The sequence below is a fragment of the Haemaphysalis longicornis genome, unplaced genomic scaffold (genome assembly GCF_048455015.1).
Source record: "Haemaphysalis longicornis isolate Haplotype H1 unplaced genomic scaffold, Haemaphysalis longicornis Haplotype H1 scaffold_4, whole genome shotgun sequence".
Lineage (NCBI taxonomy): Eukaryota > Metazoa > Arthropoda > Arachnida > Ixodida > Ixodidae > Haemaphysalis > Haemaphysalis longicornis.
In genome coordinates, this window is record NW_027526361.1 from 116,703,384 (window position 1) to 116,708,790 (window position 5,407).

At 46.3% G+C, this 5,407-nt stretch overlaps 1 pseudogene; it reads left to right on the top strand.

Annotated features, from left to right (window-relative positions):
- The first annotated feature begins 1,342 nt into the window (after window positions 1-1,342).
- LOC144179950 (uncharacterized) lies at window positions 1,343-2,953 on the top strand (annotated as a pseudogene).
- The last annotated feature ends 2,454 nt before the right edge of the window (window positions 2,954-5,407 follow it).

Here is a 5,407-nt window from a genome sequence, read left to right on the forward strand (position 1 = left end):
GAATTGGAAATTTATGCCTTTGATTGTTGAAGGTTATCCTGACCGTACAGTCCCTATCTATGCCTTCTAGATGTCTTGCGTATGTTTCATTTATTCCCTGGTCTCTTAGTGCTCCTAAAACGGCTACGGTGAGTGCAGAATCAGTGGCGTAACTAAGTGGGGGCAGGGGTGTACAAATTCCTTGAGCGCCACTTGGGAGGGGGCGCCCAGCCGAGTCTGCCCAACTTGTGGCCGAGGGGGAAAAATGGCAGCGGGGCTATCTTTCGAAAGCAGGGCGAAGCAGCTGCCGAAGTCACTGTTGCAGAGTGTTCTTGTTTGGGTTTACTGGTACGGCATTGTAACACAAGGATAGTGCTGCGGGAGACGAAGACGAAGTGAAGGGACACACACGAGGCGCCGGCACCCCCTGCATCACCCGACAAAGCCCCCCGGGAATGTCCCCCTCTCGTCGTCCTTGCCTTCGGCACAGCTATCCTTGTGTTACAATGCCGCTGTTCAAGCACTTAAACTGGTCTCTTTGTCGGGAAGCGCCACACACATGTATGAATACTTAGGTACGCCTGGATGAGGGAGAAGAACTTCTTACTGAGCTAGTTGGTGAATAGTTGCCATGATTTCCAGAGGAACAAAAACACACGGACGAAGAACAGCGTGGACAAGACAGGCCGTAAGTTCCAACTATTTATTCGGCTACTCATGTGCTTATATTCCCTAGGAAAAGAGAGGGCGAGAAAGAACCAGCATACACATACACAGATGATAATAAAAACGGTTATGTTTACAGCACGTTTTTCAGAAAACCCATTTCGCTTCTATACAAAGCAATCGAGGTATCCCTTATACAGTCATTCGCTCTCTCCCTGATATAATACGCTTCGGCTAATTCTCTCGCCACCCCGTTCTTGCTTTTGTTTAGTATTTTTTTTCTCATTGAACCGTGGCTTTTGAGACAATCGGTATAGGGGTTGACTCAATGTAAACATGGATATTTGGATTCCCATGTTGTATTTTCCTTAAGGGTAGAAGCAATAGCTCAGATTTCGTGAGGGAGCATTGGAGGCCACCGATGGCAGCGCCCTCTATAACAACTGTCGCACCAGCTTGGAGAATTTCTTCTATTTCGGCGTCACTGCCCCCCTTGGTCCAGAGTGTAATATCGTCCGCATAGAGACTATGGTGAAGATTTGATATTTTGTTCAGTGGTTCCGAGATTTGAAGTAGGGCTATGTTACAGAGTAGCGGTGAAAGCACTGCTCCTTGTGGTGTTCTTATTAATGGTAAGCTAAATTCTTCCCTTTCTAGAGGGCCAGCGGCCTTACGGGAGTTTGGAAGGCAACACGGGATGATATCCAGTGTGCTTGCGTGCGTGCTGCATGCATGTGTTTTCATGTCTTCTCGTTTGTATTCCAGCAGCGGCGAGATGAGGGGGGGGGGGGGGGGGGGGCGTGCTTAAAATTTGCGCCCTTCTATTTCGATTAGCCCTTTGCAGGCATTCTTACAAGGCGAGGGGAACAACATTCAGGGAATTGTAGAGATCCTGGTATTTAAAATTCGCGGTGCGTATTCTTGTCAAGTATGGGTCGGAGACGGAGTGCAAGGGTCAAAGCGGTAAAGCCAGTCAGTAGGTACCTTGAAGACATACTTGACGTTTTCCACGTTATGGCAAATAACGTCAAAGAAACGAGTGAAACGACAAGTGATCACCCACTAGCTACTGCACCAGCGGATGTTAAGATATGATGTTTTTATTTTGCTCGTTTTTTGGAACAAGATACTGGTTCAAATAGACCGTGTTTAAAGGCTGCAAGGCTCAGCAATTAACTTTTACTAGGCTGCTTTAGACATGTACGCTTTTAGAGAACAGTTTCGTGAAGAAAGGGAAACGCTGGTGAGTGAGTCACTCGATGAAGGGCTTGGTGTCTGTGAGTCGTGGGATGTCAATGCTGAAAGGCGTTCGAGACGAAAAAAGAAAACAGATGGCTGGTGAAAACTGGAAAGGAGCGGTGTGAACGGCTAAGCAGAAAATACAAAGGGTCATGAAATCCACATTCGACCGTCTTCATTCTGAAATGGACGAGAGGTTTATTCGCTTGCAGGATACCGATGCCAAGTTTGGCTTTCTCCTTGACATAAACAAGCTGTGCTACGGTGATGACGAGAACGAACTAAAAACAAATTGTTACACCTTTGTCGAGTTTTATCGTTCCGACGGTCCTCTATGAAGAGGTCCTGCGCCCACTGCTGTCTTCACGGCGTGTTGACCGGGGGTTATCAAAACCTGAACAACTTCGGAAATTTATCATGCAGTAAGAGGATGACAACGTATTTCCCAACCTTCGCGTACCGATTAAGATAAAGTTAGCCATAGCCGTTTCCATATCGCTGGCTGTGGAAAGTCCGTCAGCAAGTTCAAACTAATACTTTCCTTTTTTCGTGCCACAAGGGCCCAAGACAGACTTTTTTATGTTGCGCTGATGAGTGTGGAAAGAGAAGAAACTGTAAAAACAATGTTTGGTGACAATATAGAACAGTTTTCTTTACCGAAAACAAGAAAAGTGCTGCTCTAGTTGTTACGGAGTGCCGTAGTGTATAGACTTTTTCATATTTGTGTTATTATTAACCAACTGATCTAATTGAAGTGTTTCAAACTCAAAGAATGCGTTTATCGAAAACTTGTTCACGATGAACATCAGCACTGGCGTCACAAGAGGCAATGAAATGCTGCCAAAAGACAACAGTGATTGCAGGAACGAGTTTTTTTAGCATAACAAAATGTGGGCATGCTATGCAGATTTGAAGTATGATAAATATTCTGAGCAATCCGTATAACGGTAAGGAAGCCAAAAACGATAACAACTGTGTAAATGTGTACTTTATTGTTTTCTTCTGCGTGTTTGTACATAATTTCTGAGCGTCGCCGTATTTATGTCATGCGAGGCCACAACCGCTGAGCAGCAAGCTCCAGTTCTTCTTTCAGTTTTTTTTTTCTACGCAGTGTCTAGAATTACCTCCGAGGGATCCCGAAATTGAAAACAGAACTTTTTTTCCTGCGGAACTTTTAGCCAGTGTCTGCAGTTACGTTCGACGGAGCCCAAAATTGCCAATTAAAGTCACATTCGACGACACCTCAACCAAATGGTTTCAGTTACGTCCGGCCGAGCCAGGTATTTCACAGTAAAAAAATTAGAGTGCAAACTACAAATTAAAACGAGCACATCGGCCGTACGGAACGCTACATAGGCGACCCAGAATATTAGAAAGGAGCAGAGGATGCCGCACCTGGCAGTCGGCGCCCGATAAAAAGGGAGGGGCTGCAGTGTCGTACTATTTCCTCCCAGACAGTAATGGTCGTACACCTTCCTCTCAAACAGGAACGAAAGCTCGTTCCTCGTTCCTTCCAAAGTTCGAAACGAGTTCCCGACACAAGTTCATTGCGAAAGTAATGCTTTCGAGTTATATTTCCAACATTGAAACTTGTCGCTACATTAACGTTACATTTGATTTTTCTGTATTAAAATATAGTGCCGGATAATCCTGAGGCGAAATAAAGTCAGCAATTCAAAACTCACATTGAACAATTTTGATTTCCCGAAACACACCATACTTGTATCAATTTCTCAATATGCACTGGACGCAATAGCGACCTTTATTAACTGTTTCTGCCCAGCTCGTCTTCTAGATAACTAACCTTCGATTGCCAAGACCGCAGGCAGTCCTCAACTCAACGCAGTCTGTCCCAGCCGCAATCCGGCATTCGTTTTTCACAAATATTCCTATGGTGCGATTTAAAGGGGCACCAATGCTCCTGCCTCATTGGCGTCTGCACTCGCCGTTGCGTCAAGGCCGGTCGCACCGGATACAGCCTGCCGACAGGTGCGGCCCGCTGACGGGTTATTACAGCGTAAGCTACACTGGCCGAGGTTGAGCAGTTTCGCGTGGGCCGTGAAGGGCCGTTCTGCGCAAGCGCGAGGAGCATTGGATTGGTTTGTATCGGATCGGATCGGATCGGATTAGATTGGCTTTTACTGGACTGGATTGGATTGGCTTCGATTTGATTGGATTGGATTGGGTTCGATTAAATTGGATTGTGTTGGATTGAAATCCAATCCAATTGGAGTACGGATGTGTAGAGAATTGGGTCTGCACATTCGCCGGTTTGCGCATTCTAGAGTGACGTCAAAGCCGCGGCAGACGCACTGGCGCCGGCGCGTGCCTAGCTGTGCGCCTTCGTTGCGCAGTAGCTAAGTCTGACGCTGCGCAGGAGCTGCTTGATAGCCGTTTCGCGTGACTCCTGGAGAGCCGTGCTGCGCATGCGGGAGGAGCAGTGACTGGACTGGACCGGACCGGACCGGACTAGACTGGACTGGATTGGATTGGATTGGATTTGATTGGATTGGATTGGATTGGATTGGATTGGATTGGATTGGACTGGACTGGACTGGACTGGAGTGGGCAGGACAGGACTGGACTGGATTGTATTGGATTGATTGGATTGTATTGGATGGGAAATCGTTTAGCAGCAGTAAGCATAATCAGCTAATCCTAGACAACCTGGAAACCTCAAAATAACAAGCTGAACCTTAGCTCACGCTACGTATACCCTGGCATATCCGAGCTAAGTCACTGCTCATTTTTCTTCTGCCTTTGACCTCCGCGGAAGGGCGGGAAAATTTGGCAGCCTATAGGAAGATAAACACAGCAGCGGTCTGTGACTTTTTGTACTAGCTTCAGCGCCCTAAATCCTTGGCCTCAAAAGCAGCCAAATCCTGAAGTTATGGCACGTTTACAGAAGAAACGCCGTTGTTCCCTCGCTGTTGCTTCGTAAGCCTAACGAGTTACCATTACTGTCCCACCTGCCCTCAGTGGAACAGTAGCGTTCCTCCGTTCTTCCCAGAAGGAACTAGTTCCAGGAACACCGTTCCGTACAACAGTGAGGGGTGGCAGCGCCCCCGACTTTTCTTCATCACTAGTCGCAGCATGTTAGCACCAGCCGGGGTAGACAGCCTTGTAGCAACTTCCTCGGAAAAGGCGCATAAGGCTTGCCGGCAAGTTGAGAAACAAATCAGAAGATCGCCACATAACTCCGCACTTTAATATAAAGTTTATTTTGTGCTTTACCATTTACCGCGTGCCCACCTATGTATTTTCTGTAGAGCGTGTACGCCTATATATAGTTTGGTACTAATATACGTATTTCAGTATGGAACTCTATGAACGCAAAGAATAAAGCTTGGGATGTTCTAAATTCCCGGACAAAAAATGTGTGCGAACCAGTTCCTTCAAGACAACATTTCAGCTTTATATTTCTGTAAACTTCCTTTGTAACCGTTTACTTTTTATGAATAAACTTCAACTTCAACTTCAATGCTTAAGAACTATAATTTTACTGACACCTGCATATAAAGTG